At 38.7% G+C, this 15025-nt stretch overlaps 1 protein-coding gene and 1 long non-coding RNA gene across 4 annotated transcripts in view; one reads left to right on the top strand and one right to left on the bottom strand.

The window, feature by feature from the left end:
* JAKMIP2 (janus kinase and microtubule interacting protein 2) overlaps positions 1 to 15025 on the top strand; it is a 201066-nt gene that overhangs the window by 43029 nt on the left and 143012 nt on the right. The window lies entirely within an intron of this gene.
* LOC132536934 (uncharacterized) overlaps positions 14385 to 15025 on the bottom strand; it is a 28796-nt gene continuing 28155 nt past the window's right edge. Inside the window, exon 3 of the long non-coding RNA XR_009548463.1 lies at positions 14385 to 14644. This is a non-coding gene — a long non-coding RNA (uncharacterized LOC132536934). The remainder of the gene's footprint in view (positions 14645 to 15025) is intronic.

Here is a 15025-nt window from a genome sequence, read left to right as displayed (position 1 = left end):
TTTTTTGACAGTAAGCTTACTTTTTTTATTAGTGAGGGTAAGAGGGGTGTGATTCCGCACAGTTCCCACCACCATCCCTCCATTGAAAACTTCACTATTACTTATCCCTCTGGAAACATGAACCAAAATTATTTTTAGTGTGCAGAAGATGGTAATTCTGACATTTTTAAAGTATATATTTTCCCCTAACTTATAGATACATGTGCACATGTGCCCTATCCCCTGGGCCCTAGTCTATATCTAAGTTCTGTAACTCTGTTAGGGAATGTACCATTTGAAATGGAACTATGGAGTCCCATGAGTAAGAAAAGGTCTCACCAGAGTATTGGAGCTGGAGGGTTGGCATCTCAGGCTTGGTATCTCTGGATATAGTCTAAATGAAACATGTTGAGGTGGTACTGATTGTAATAATTTTATTTAGGTCAGTAGTTTCAAAGGTAGGGATCAAGAGAAGCATGAAGAAAAATAAGCCAAGCCCCAGAGGTTCTAAGACTGGGAGAAATGTCCATCTTCTTTTAAAAACCACAGTCTGGCAATATTGTGTGACTGTGTTTTTGCAGAGCATGAATCATAGCAGCTGAGTAACCAGTTGTACATGTATGGAATACTGAATGTGCCAGAGGGATGTTCTAGCACTCTCTATCTCATAAACAAATAAACAAATAACACATACATACATACATACATACATACATAATGTCTTTTATTATCTTTATTTTTTATTTGATAGACAGCAAGAATCAAGAGGGGGGTGATAGAGAGGAAGAGAGATAGAGAGACACTTGCAACACTGCTTCACTACTTGTAAAGCTTTCTCCCTGCAGATAGGGATCAGGGGCTCGAACCTGGGTCCTTGTGCACTGTAATGTGTTTAAAAAAAACAATGTTTTTTTTTTAGGTGAGCAGTGTACTTTCATTCTCTATATTGTCCTTTTTCTGTGTGAAGGTCATAAAATTAGTATCATGTCTCATTTAAGAAATTAGTATCATGGTTCATTTCCTACTGGAGTCTACACTAGAAATAGAATATATTAAAAGTGCCAGTAAGACAGATACAATGCCAGTGCCCAGTGCCGAGTGATAGCACACCTGGTTGAATGCACATGTTACAATGCGCATGGACCTGGGTTCAAGACTTTAGTCCCCACATGCAGGGGGAAAGCTTTGCAAGTGGTGAAGCAGTGTTGCAGGCGGCTCTCTGTCTCTCTCCCTCTCTATGACCCCCTTCCCTCTTAATTTCTGGCTTTCTCATCCAACAAATAAATAAAAGATAATAATAAAGTAATTAAAAAAACTAAGAAAAAGAGGCAGGTTCATTGCCTATATATGTGGTTCATTTTCAAATCCCATATGTGGATTAGCATGTAGTAGTGATTTAACATTTTTTTCCTAAAGAAATATCAAATAATTATTTTCTCTTCAAATAAGTTCTTTTTAAGGGAAATAGTATGTAATATTTTTAGAATTAAAAATGGGGTTGGAAGGATAGCTGACCAGGTAGAGCACATTGTCATGTGGGAGTCCCTGAATTCAAGACCCAGTGCCATATAAGACTACCATCAATGACACCACGAGAACTAGGTTCTCCTTCGCCCTTATGTCTCCTGACTCAACTGAAGAGCAAAACCTTAGGCTTTTGGCTCCTTGTTCTTTTTTTCCCCCCCTCTTTTGTTGCCCTTGTTGTTTATCATCATTGTTGTTGTTAGTATTGTTGATGTTATTGCCGTTGTTGTTCTTAGATAGGTCAGAGAGAGATGGAGACAGGAGGGGGAGACAGAGAGGGAGAGAACTATAGTCACCTGCAGACCTGCTTCACCGCCTATGAATCGAACCCCCTGCAGGTGGGGAGCTGGGGGCTCGAACCAGGATCTTTATTCTGGCCCTTGCGCTTTGCACTTTGTGCACTTAACCTGGTGCGCTACCACCTGGCTCCCTTGGTTCCTTGTTCTAAGTCTCAGTTTTCAAACTAGCAGCAACTAGCCTGGGATATTCTTGTAAGATTATATGATTTATGTAAAGTGCTTCACTGAGATCCTGATGTCATACACTGTAAGACAAGTTATTCAGTTTAGTTTCAAATTTCTATTTAATGAGCTTCTACTGTGTGCCAGATACAGAAGCAGGCATGGAGCTAGGATGGCGGATAATGTAGGCATGAAGCTCACAGGCTTTCAGAGTGCTGCTTTCTTTGTGTTTATGCTTAGACATCCAAAGAAATGCCAGTCATCATTCTACTGGCCATGTGAGTTTTGTTAGTGTTATGGAACAGGGGAAGCTAAGTCACCATGTTGTGCTGAGAATCACTGCTCTGGACTGAGAAAACAAAAGCAACAGAGAGGCTCTATAAAAAGACACTCCAAACGCAACATTCCCTAACAGCTCTTCATTCTCACCCATCCCACGAAGCAGCTAGAAATATTTTGACTCTTCTTTCCTCCGCTGTCCCTCACCATATTTAATTATCTAGCAAATGCTACCAGATCCTGTTGCAAAGTATGCCCTAGTTCTGTCCATCTCTCCACAATATATACTGCTTCTAGCCACTGTGACCCAAGTCACCATGTCCTCTCCATTCAGTGACTACACAATCTCCTCTCTTCTACTCTCCTTTAATTCCAGCAGACTTCTCATGTAAAAGGCCTGATGAGAAATACTTAGATTTTGTGGACTATACAATCTCAATCACAACCACACAATTCTGCCACTGCATGGGTCTTCTCATGTGGCATAATGTGCACTCTAGTGGGAGAGCTACCCCCCACAAGTATTTTTTAACTTTTAAAAACAACTCTGTGTGTGTCTCTGTGTGTGTCTCTGTGTGTGTGTGTGTGTGTGTGTGTGTATGAGAGGGAGAGGGAGGGAGGGAGAGAGAGAGGGAGAGGGAGAGGGAGAGGAAGAGGGAGAGAGGAGAGGAGAGGAGAGGACAGGAGAGGAGAGGAGAGGAGAGGAGAGAGGGGAGAGGGGAGAGGAGAGAGAAGAGGAGAGGAGAGGAGAGAGAGAGGAGAGAGAATGAATGAGAATGCACCAGTACATCATTCTGTTACATGGAGTGCTGGGGATCAAACCCACAACCTCATGTGTTCTTGCTGTAAAACCTCCTGGACTACCAATCAAATTTTATTTAAAGAATCAGGATGCAAGCAGAAATTGACCTGTGGGTCATTCTAGTTAGTCTTCTGTAACTTTACACACTTCCAGTGGTTTCTTAGAGAACCAGGAATATACCTGCTCAGACTGTACATGGCTTTGATGGCCCAGCACCACTTTCTACCTCAGCCAGATCATTCTTCTTTCTGATTTTCAGATATACAAAGCTACATTAATTCTCTTCATTGGAACTTTGAACTAATTGCTCTGAATTCTACCATTTTAAGATGACCTAAGTTTTGACTCTTTCCAAATGATAATTGAAAGTTCTCTAGTATTGCATCTGCAAAGATAGCTCAGTGGTAAGAGTACAGTATTATCTTAAGGTGTGATATTTCCAGTACTTAGCCACAATCAGATACTGTCTTATTTTTAATTTGGTAGTTTTATATAGTAGTCTTGTCATTACATCCTAGGTTGTAAACTGGCAGCAAAGACTACATTCTTTATTATGCTGTTGCCAGAACCTTGCTTCTTTTTTTTTTTAATATTTTTTAACTTTATTTATTTTTTATATTTATTCCCTTTTGTTGCCCTTGTAGCTATTATCGTTGCTACTGATGTCGTCGTTGTTGGATAGGACAGAGAGAAATGGAGAGAGAAGGGGAAGACAGAGAGGGGGAGAGAAAGACAGACACCTGCAGACCTGCTTCACCGCCTGTGAAGCGACTCCCCTGCAGGTGGGGAGCCGGGGCTTGAACCGGGATCCTTATGCCGGTCCTTGCGCTTTGCGCCACCTGCGCTTAACCCGCTGCGCTACCGCCCGACTCCCCAGAACCTTGCTTCTTATCAAGCACAGAGAAGGCTTTATAAAGTACTTTTTAATAGAAAAATTAAATCAGTGATGAGGTGATGGCACAACTGGTTGAGCCCACATAGTATGTGTACAAAGACCTGGGTTCAAACCCCTGGACACCTGCAGTGGCAAAACTTTGTAGCAGTGCTGCAGGGCCTCATCTCTCTCTCTCTCTCTCTCTCCTTCCCCATTCTCTCTTGATTCTTCTCCATCTCTATCCAGTAAATAGATATTTTTTTCTTTTATTTAAGAAAGGATTAATTAACAAAACCATAGGGTAGGAGGGGTACAACTCCACACAATTCCCACCACCCAATCTCCATATCCCACCCCCTCCCCCGATAGCTTTCCCATTCTCTATCCCTCTGGGAGCATGGACCCAGGGTCATTGTGGGTTGCAGAAGGTGGGAGGTCTGGCTTCTGTAATTGCTTCCCCGCTGAACATGGGCGTTGACTGGTCAGTCCATACTCCCAGTCTGCCTCTCTCTTTCCCTAGTAGGGTGGGTCTCTGGGGAAGCTGAGCTCCAGGACACATTGGTGGGGTCTTCAGTCCAGGGAAGCCTGGCCGGCATCCTGATGACATCTGGAACCTGGTGACTGAAAAGAGAGTTAACATACAAAGCCAAACAAATTGTTGAGCAATCATGGACCCAAAACTTGGAATAGTGGAGAGGAAGTGTTGGGGGATATTCACTGCATACTCTAGTGTACTTCTGCTTTCAGGTATATATTTTGCAGTACGTGTGAACATATGCTCTCTCTCACAGCAACTGGTGTATATCTAGGTTTTGGGACTTTGTTAGAAAGTGAACCACCTGGGATGGAATTAGAGTATACTATGAAAGGAAAGGTCTCACCCGAGTAATGAAGCTGAAGGGTTGTCATTCCACACGTGAAGTCTCTGGACACAGTCTGAAGTGAAGCATGTTGAGGTGGCAATCGTTGTGTTGATTAGGTTGTGATCGGCAGATGCAATATTATTTGATATGGATTGGGAGAGGCATACGGGAAAGTGGGCCCTATCCAAGGGTTCCAGGACTGAGGGAAGTAGAGGCTCTATAGTGGAGATGTGAGTTTCCTGCTGTCTTAGGGTTCAAAAAGACAATCGATAGTTAATGTTATCATCACATTATTTGATAATTGGGTTAACTTTGAAAAGTAGTTTTGTTAGGGTCTGCTATACAGTACCCAGTATCTTGTATATAGCTGTGCTATTGGTTGAGCCCACATAGTGCGTGTACAAAGACCTGGGTTCAAACCCCTGGACACCTGTGGTGGCAAAACTTGGCAAGCAGTGTAGCAGTGCTGCAGGGCCTCATCTCTCTCTCTCTCTCTCTCTCCTTCCCCATTCCCTCTTGATTCTTCTCCATCTCTATCCAGTAAAAAAATATTTTTAAAAAGAAAAATTGAGTCAATAAACAATTATTGGAGATCAGTATAAGCCACAGTAATACTTTGAACCCAGAGCTCTTAACTTAGTCTCATCAGTTAGTGCTAGCCATGGCTTTATGCTCTTCTTCCCTTATTTCTGATCCCAGTTTACCAACTATGGCTAGCCTAGAAAAAGATGGAATAGTAAAACCTCCCTCAACTACAATGAATTTTACTAGTAGGAAATAGAAAAAAACCCATGTAACAAATAGTCAAACCCACATCATTTCTAAATTTATACTAATTTCAGCTCTGTGTCTGTCTTTTGTCTCCTTGTGTCCCTCTGCTGTGTGCAATATCTGGAGGGGTTACTTGGAAAAGAGATCCCTAATCAAGAGATAATTTTCAATACCCAAATAACTGTATGGAAGCACTGGTATCCTTTTTGTCTGTAGAATGAAGTCAGAAAACCCAGTATCTCCCCACTGAACTCTTTAATCTGCTCTGATACATTATCTTGACTCTTTTAAAAAATTTTTTTTACCTTTATTTATTTGATAGAGACAGGAGGAATATAGAAAGGGAGAGAGACAGAGAGACACCTACATCACTACTACACCACTTGTGAAGCTTTCCCCCTGCATGTGGGGACTGGGGGCTTGAACCCAGGTCCTTGCATACTGTAACATGTGCGCTCAACCAGGTGTGCCACCACTCAGCCCCTCATTATTCTGACTCTTTATTAGAAAATAAAAATAGGTCAAGGGTAGATAGCATATTGGTTATGCAAAGAGACTCTCATGCCTGAGACTCCAAGGTCCCAAGTCCAATTTCCCACACCATCATAAACCAGAACAGAACTGAGCAGTACTCAAGAAAAACACACACACACACACACACACACATACACACACACACACACACACACACATATATATGAAATTTTATGCAGGGGCAGGTAATAATTTAATACATATGTTAGTGATTTTATTACTCTGCTCAGGATGTCAAAATAGAATACCACAAACTGGATGCTTAGGTAACATAAAATCCACTTTTTGGGGTCAGAAAAATAGCTTACTTGGATAGTACATGTCTTTTGTCATGCATATGACCCAGATGTGAACCTAGTCCCCATTACGTTGGAGGAAGTTTAGATATTTTAGGTATTATGGTGTCTTCCCTCTTTTGCTGGTTCTTTCTATCCAAAAAAGTAGACTCAGAGTAGAGAGAGGCCCGGAGACAACAAACAAGCAAGCAAACACTTCATATTTTTAGTGTGTGGGAGCATGGAGGCCCAAGATTAAGACACCAGTTCTTTTGCCCACCATTTTGTTTTTTGGGTTATTTATTGTCCACTTATTTTTGTTGAACTCAGTGAATTATTTTCTATGTCTGACACCAATTGCTTTGTGATATAATATCTTCTCCCAGTTACTGGGTTGTCTGGTTATTTTCTTGTAGTTTGTTTTTGAGGTGTAAAACTTTTTTAGTTTGATATAATCCCATTTATTTAATCTTGTTTTCACTTCACAAGCCAATAGGGTTGAGTCTTCAAATGTTATCTTTGCTGTAAAGGCAATGTCTTACTGATGCTTTCTTCTATATATTTTATAGTTTCTGGTCAAATATCCAAGTCTTTGACTCATTTAGATCTAATTTGGGTACTTGGTACTAAGTGGTGGTCTAGTTTTAGTTTTCTTTTTTTTTTTTAATTTTACTTTTCTACTTGTCACTTTACAGTTCCCCCACCATTATTTGTTGAAGAGACGTTTTTTTTCTCCTATTGAATGGTTTTGGCCCGTTTGTCTTATACTAGGTGGTTGTACATGTGGGCTTACTTCTTGGCTCTTGATTCTATTTCATTGATGTAAGCAGCCATTTTTTTCCCCATTATCATGTGCTATTTTGATTACTATTGCTTTGTAGTATAAACTGAAGTTGAGGAGTGTGATGCTTCCTTTTTTCTGCTCTCTTCTCAGAAGTCCTTTGGCTAGACATATTTTTTGTGGTTGGTTCCATACAAATTTTTTTTGAAAAGTCATTCAATTTCGTTGAAGAATATCATTGGATCTTGATAGGAGTTGCATTGAAATTGGGGATTGCTTTTGATAGGATGGCCATTTTAATAACTTTTTTTTCAATCAAGGAACAAAGACTGCTCTATTTCTTTGTGTCATTCCCTATTCCTTTTAACAATGTCCTATGATTTTTCATTGTGAAATTCCATCACCTCCTTTGTGAGATTCACTACAGGGTATTTTATCTTTGAGGGTTCTATTGTAAATGGGATAGAGTACTTCAATTCCCTTTCCTCTGACTCATTTTTGTATATAAATATCACAGAATGCCCTGAATCAACAAAACAGGAAATTACAGGTATTAGTGAGGTTGTGGAGAAAAAGGGACTCTGTTATACTGTTGGTGAGAATGCAAAGTGGTACACCCCCTTTGGAAGACTGTATGGAGAATCTCTGAAAAAATAAAACTAATTATTTTATGATATAGCCATACTACTCTAGGTAATTACCCAAAGTGCATACAAACACTAATTTGAAGGGACATATGTACCCCTGTGTTTATAGCTGCATTATCCACGATAGCCTAAGAGTGGAAGCAACCTAAATGACCATGGACAGATGAATGGATAAAGAAATTATGGGATATGTACTCCATGGAATACTTCTCTGCAGTAAAAAAAAAAAAAAAGATGATATTGTGTCCTTTGGAACAAAATGAATGGAACTGGAGGAGATTATATGTAGCAAAATAAGTTTTAAAAAAAAAAGCAACTATAAGATGGTTTCACTCATTTGTGGAAACTAGAGAACTGAAACACATGAATTTACCAAAGCAACAACAAAAATGATAGACTGTGATAACTATGTTGGTTGTCTTTGGAAGTGTGAAGACACAGAATTTTGGTGCTGGGTGCAGTGTGGAAATATACCTTGTAATCTTACAATCTTGTAAACCATAAAGAAACTTAAAAAAAAGAAAAGAAAAAGAAGACTGCCTTATTGTTTTGTCCTTACATCATCTGTCCTCTGTAGTTGTGGAGAAACACCTCTGATGCCTCTTCCTCTCCATTTAAAAACACTCATACCACTAGATTAAGACCTCATATTAAGGCTGGGAGCTACCTCAGTCTACCAGAGCACCAGCTTGCAAACCTGAACCCTCAGAGGCTGTAAGTTCTGTCAGGGGCCAGGGGCCACTTTATGTGAGAGCTAAGCAGTGCTTTGGGTGTCTCTCTGTCTTCCTCCTCCCTCATGCTTCTTCACAGAAACAAATAAAACCTTTTTTCAGAGGTATCATCCTTATGGTCTCACATAATCTTAAATACGTCTCCTTCCAAATATGATCACAATAGGAGTTAGGATATCAGCAGATGAGTTTTGGAGAAACAGAGTTCAATCTGTAACAGGAATCTTGAAATGCTACAATTTGATGTAATTGAAGACTACCATTTAAAGGGGAATTACCAGACAAGTGTTATCTTCCTTGGAAAATCGATGTGGTTGTGTACTTACTCTTACTGCTACTGCTACTGCTGCTGCTGCTGCTGCTGGCTCTAACACTTTACACCCAGTAACAGTCCTGCAAATCTGAATAAGTTGGAAATCATCAGTTTCCAAATGTGACTTCTGTGTGTACAATTCATTCTCAGTAAGTCTGAAGAACAGGAGGAAATTCTCATTGTGGGGCATTTTACACACATCCTAACAACACAAAGATAAACCTTTGGGACTATGTCCCCAGGGTTAAGAATCAGGCTGTTGACTTACAAAAAAAACCTTCTGCCATCTCATATGCTTGGTCCTTTCAGGGTATCTTTCCCTAGAGAGTTATTAATTTTATTTGATGGTCCTTCATATTCAGTCAAGTTTATTTCATAATATTTGTGATCTTTTCTCAGGAAAATTTTAGGTCTTAACAAGACCTATTGTTTTAATTACAAAGAGCTATTTTTGAAGTGTGTGTGTGTGTGTGTGTTCACACTTAATCAGATCACTGTTCAGCTTTGGCTCATGGTGTTGAGGACTGACCCTGGAAACTTTAGTGTGCATAGCCTTGAAAATCTGTTGCAGTGTTTATAGTGCTATTTTCCAAATCCTCAAATTACTTGACTTTTAGGACTAATATTATTTATTTATCAGTCACATTTTTTTTGTGCTTACCATGTTCAAGTTGCAATGCTAAGTAACTTGCTAGAATATTTTTCATTTACTCTTGTTAAGACCCCAAGAGAAAAGTACAAATTATTTAGTTATTTGCATATTTATAGATGAGAAAATAGAGGTTTAGAGGGAGTGGGTAAAACTAGCAAAAACATGGGTAAGTTTTGATCTTTGTTCTAACTCAATCCCAATTTTAAGGTAGATCCTCTTAATAGTAGTGTTGTGTCTTATTTATTAGTCTTTCCTTGAGGAACTGGATCCAAACCTTTTGTTACTGTAATTTAAAATGTCACTTTATATGCAAAACATTTTCTTATCTGACATTTGATTCTTCTAGCATGTAATTCAACTCAGAGCACTTGAACATTTACTGCTTGGAAGACATTGTTAAGTAGACAGTGTGAATGGGGGAAGCTAGCTCTTTAAGTGACTGACAGATTGGCATCTGATACAGATACTGCTAACAAATAGACATAGAGACAACTAAGAGAATCAAAAGAATAGGGGAATGAAAGAATAATTTCAGCTACAAGGCAAGATGTAATTTCAAGTAAAAATATGGGATTGAGTTCTACTTATCACAGAAAATCAGTTTATCTGAATAAGATTTGGTACAGTTCCCTCCTCCATAAAAGGAGAGTCTCTTGCTGCTATCAGCTGAGAGAATTGAATAAGCTCCTGCATGGGCAGTGTTGATTAATTCATTTGGTAACTATTCAATAAATGATTATGAACATTCTTTTGGCTGTATTATTCACCTTCAGGAAATTCACTAAAGTGAAACTAAGGCAGCTACTCTTTTTTCCTATAGCAGAAAATAGGATTACAGGTCTAGAGATCACAGATATATCTACATATTCTGCGTCTTCTACATGCTAGATGTATAACTTTGTGTATGTGTATATATATATGATATTAAAACTTTTACAACATTGTCAGAGTTTAGGGGTATAGTTGTATATGTGTTTTTTTTTTCTCCCACCAGAACACTGCTCAGCTCTGGTTTATGGTAGTGCAGGGGATTGAACCTGGGACTTTAGAGCTTCAGCCACAAGAGTCTCTTTGCGTAACCATTATGCTATCTACTCCTGCCCTGAACACATGTTTGTATGCTTATATATCTTACCACACCCAATATCAAAATTCCAGTGCCATTATACCAAAAATACCCTCTACTTTCTATCCCCACTTTCCTCCTTGTGTTGTATGGTAGCCACCACAGTTCACACAGGGTCTAAGAGTCAATTTGGTTATTATTATTTGCAAGTTTCATTGTTTTAGGTATCTATTTCCTACAAATGAGTGACAGTATTCAGTAGATGCTGGCATATTTTCGACCTTACTCTTCATCTCGAAAGTGGAAATAACAATGAGTGTTATAACATAATAGCAACATTAGCTGCTTATGTTTAATTACAGTGTACTAGTTGTAATTAATATAAGAAGTTGTTCTAAGGGGGTTACATGTAGCATTTCACAGCTCTATTATTTCTTTTTCCATTTTCCATTAAAGAACTCTGGAATGCATCAGAAGTAGATTTTCAAGTTCCTCAAAAATCAAGTGATGAGTCTAGAATTTAAATAGGATCTTTAGCATAATCTTACACATTCACCATGGATTAAACAAGTCTATGAAAATTTTAGTAGAGTCCCCAATGAGTATACCCGTTCCAAGTTATTTTTGTAAAAATTGGTGTATAATTCAGAAGATATAGAAAGCATATGGAATGTACTTATTTGTTTACTTTGCCTTACCTAGTCCTCATATTTGTACAATTCTACTGCTCTTAAGCCAGCTTAAAAATATATCTCCTATAGATATATAGATGATAGACAAATAGGTATCAACAGACAAATACGACTTCAATGCTCTACCACCCAAAGAACACCCTCCATGGCATGGTGTAGTCATTCATGGATTCCCAGGAACCAAACTCAGTGCCTCCCACATGGTGAGGTGCACACTCTACCCGAGGTGCACTTTGAAGACTATGACAGCAAGTAAATGGTCACACTAACACAGGCTTTAAGGACATTTTTTGCATGTAGACATACTAGTCAAAATAGACTCTACAGAGGCATAAGGGAGACTGAAATAACAATCTGAAAAAAGGTAGACTAGGTTTAATGTATGGAGTGTTCGTTTCCTTAAAAGGAAAGCAGTCTGCTAAGAGGAAGTCATTTACTGATTTTGAATAGGTGAGACACTCTTAAAAAGTAATTTTGATAGCCCTTCTGGATGAGTTACTGAGGATGAGATCCTGAGGTAACTTGGTCAGGAAACTACATCGGGATCAAAAATCACTCTGTTATTGGTTTTTAAAAAGTGTTCTTTATTTTGGATAGAGACAGAGGACATGAAAAGGAAGGGAGGATAGACAGGGAGAGAAAGCGACATCTGTAACACTGCTTCACTACTCATGAATCTCTCACCCTGCAGGTGAGGAAGAGAGGCTTGAAGTAGAGTCCTTGTGCAGGGTAAAGTGTGTTCTGCCACATGTGCCACCATCCAGTCCCTCTTTTCTGTTCACTTATACTTTGAAATTACCAATTTTTGTTGCTAATACTCATAAATTCAGTCTAGCCATGCCTAGTATTATGATTTTTTTTCTTTAGCTTACTCTGAATAGGAAGTCTTGATGGGTAGAGAAGTGATGTTTTAAGCAATTTCTATTCCATAGTGCTTGTGTGTATAATGATTTTTGGCTTTGATCTCTAGCAGAGACACCAAAAGCTCTTCATTTCCCTGTGTGTGGTTATACAGTCTTTTCTGATGGCACCAACAACATTTAAAAGAACTTTTTTCTTCCTTCCAGAAGTGATACTAATGACTTTACTGGATGAGAAATGTAGATACCATAGCAGGAGAGCAAGTAGGGGCATTGTACTTACATCAAGACTTTTTTCATGCCTGAGAATCCAAAGACTGCCTGATTGCTAATAAACGTTCACATTGAAAGGCTTAACTGCATGGAAGGTAGATACTAGTCAGCGAGAAAACAAACAAACAAAGAACAAACCCTGCCTTATAGTTCTAGTGATAGGTACTGGTTTGTTTTTATTAGCACAATAAGTGTCTTATGAATTGCTTGTACTTAAAACACTTTTTTTCCCCAGAGCACTGCTCAGCTCTGGCTTATGGTAGTGCTGGGGATTGAATCTCGGAATTTGGAGCCTCTAGCATGAGTGTCTCTTTGCATAACCATTATGCTATCTACCCCTGCACTTTATAATACATATGTTTATATATTATTAAAAGGAAAAAAATTAATCAACCTCCCAATTTACTCTTTAAAAATGTTAAAGTATGTAGGAGTCATGAAATAAACTATACTAAAGCAGGTGAATAGAATAATGAATCTCTGATGAAACAGTTAAGCTGTGAACATCAATAATTTCTTAAATGTATATAAATGAAAATTTCTGAGTAATATTAATTTTTAGAAAAATGAAAAGTATATATTATAAATTAATGAAGATGTACACACATACATATGCAAAAATAAAGATATATATATATATAATTGCTTGATATTTTAGCACCTATTTAGTTCCACAATATTTGAATACTTTACATGCCTGAGATTCCATTTTTCTTTTATATTTACTTATATTTCATATGAATGATAGCTTATAAGACATATGGGCCTCTATGTCCTGGAAGTGCACTTAGCTCCAGGTAATTATCCTTTTTTTGACATGTTAGAAGTCTAATTCTATTCCTGATTTCTACTCATGGTTCTAATATAGGTTATCAGTGTTTCTCTAGGGTGGATTTGATGAGGAACTACCTCTACAGGGCACCTATGAATGGAAGGCCATAAAGCAGTGCTTGAAGTTTTGTGAAGCACTGCTACCCCTGGATAGTGGATGGCTTTCAAATACCTGACGTGTAGTTGTTTCCTCTCACTGAGTCTTGATACATATAAAAAACCTATTTATTTCAAACCACAGGTTTATTTTCAGAGTTTTTCAACTTGGGCCCTATACACTCAGGGTATTTGAATTTGATATTATGCCTCTAGAATTCTGTTCTCTAAAACTTGATTTCAACACAGCTAAAAACAAAACATGTTATTATAAATGCCTGTCTATGTTTCTTTTTATTTTATTTTTTACATTTATTTATTTATTTACAAAAGGAGACATTAACAAAACCGTAAGATAGGAGGGGTACAACTCCACACAATTTCAACCACCAAATCTCCATGTCCTATCCCCTCCCTTGATAGCTTTCCCATTCTTTATCCCTCTGGGAGTATGGACCCAAAGTCATTGTGTGTTGTCTATGTTTCTATAAAAGCATCTGTTTCTAGGCTGAGGGTATGAATTGACCTGCCAATGCCTATGTCCAAAGGAGAAGCAATTACAGAATTCAGAACTCCCCTGATAGCTTTCCTATTCTTTAACCCTAACCCTCTGGCCTCTTTTGCACACTGATTGTCATCGAGCACTGGGTTTATAACATATGCTTTCAAGTAAATATTCTGGTGTTGGCCAACCTTGATTTTGTGTCAGCTCAGGTTGCTCAGATAACTCAGGTAGTTATTGTAAATATATTGCAGTCCTATCAGAGGCCTACAAAGATCCACTAGAAAACATAATCGTTAAAAATATATTTGGTGAGTTGCACCAAAGCAAAGGATTTCAGGGAGGGAGGGGGAAGGAGGATAGGAAGAAAACTTTGGGGGCCTATTATATAATGAAATTGCATATGTATATGTCAATGATTGCACTGTAAAGCATTAACCCCCACAATAAAATCTTTATTTATTTATTTATTCTTTAATTTTTATTTATAAAAAGGAAACACTGACAAAAACCACAGGATAAGAAGGTTACAACTCCACACAGTTCCCACCACCAGAACTCCATATTTCATACCCTCCCCTTACAGCTTTCTTATTCTTTAACCCTCTGGGAGTATAGACCCAGGGTCTTTATGGGGTGCAGAAGGTGGAAGGTCTGGCTTCTGTAATTGCTTCCCCACTGAACATGGGTATTGACAGGTTGATCCATATTCCCAGCCTGTATCTCTCTTTCCCTAGTGAGACAGGGCTCTGGGGAAGCAGGGCTCCAGGACATATTGGTGGGGTTGTCTGCCCAGGGAAGTACAGTTGGCATCATGGTAGCATCTTGAACCTGGTGGCTGAAAGAAGAGTTAGCATATAAAGCCAAACAAATTGTTGACTAATCATGAATCTATAGGCTAGAATATTGCTGATGAACATTTGGGAGTCTCTGTTTTGTAGATAGCTAGTAGGCATATTTTAGTTATATTCTTTTTTTTTAATATTTATTTTATTTATTTATTCCCTTTTGTTGCCCTTGTTGTTTTATTGTTGTAGTTATTATTGTTGTTGTCGTTGTTGGATAGGACAGAGAGAAATGGAGAGAGGAGGGGAAGACAGAGAGGAGGAGAGAAAGACAGACACCTGCAGACCTGCTTCACTGCCTGTGAAGCGACTCCCCTGCAGGTGGGGAGCCGGGGTTCGAACCGGGATCCTTATGCCGGTCCTTGTGCTTTGCA

The sequence above is a fragment of the Erinaceus europaeus genome, chromosome 2, assembly GCF_950295315.1.
Source record: "Erinaceus europaeus chromosome 2, mEriEur2.1, whole genome shotgun sequence".
Classification (NCBI taxonomy): domain Eukaryota; kingdom Metazoa; phylum Chordata; class Mammalia; order Eulipotyphla; family Erinaceidae; genus Erinaceus; species Erinaceus europaeus.
Note: the sequence above shows the minus strand (reverse complement) of the source record. Positions and strands in the feature narration are given on the sequence as shown.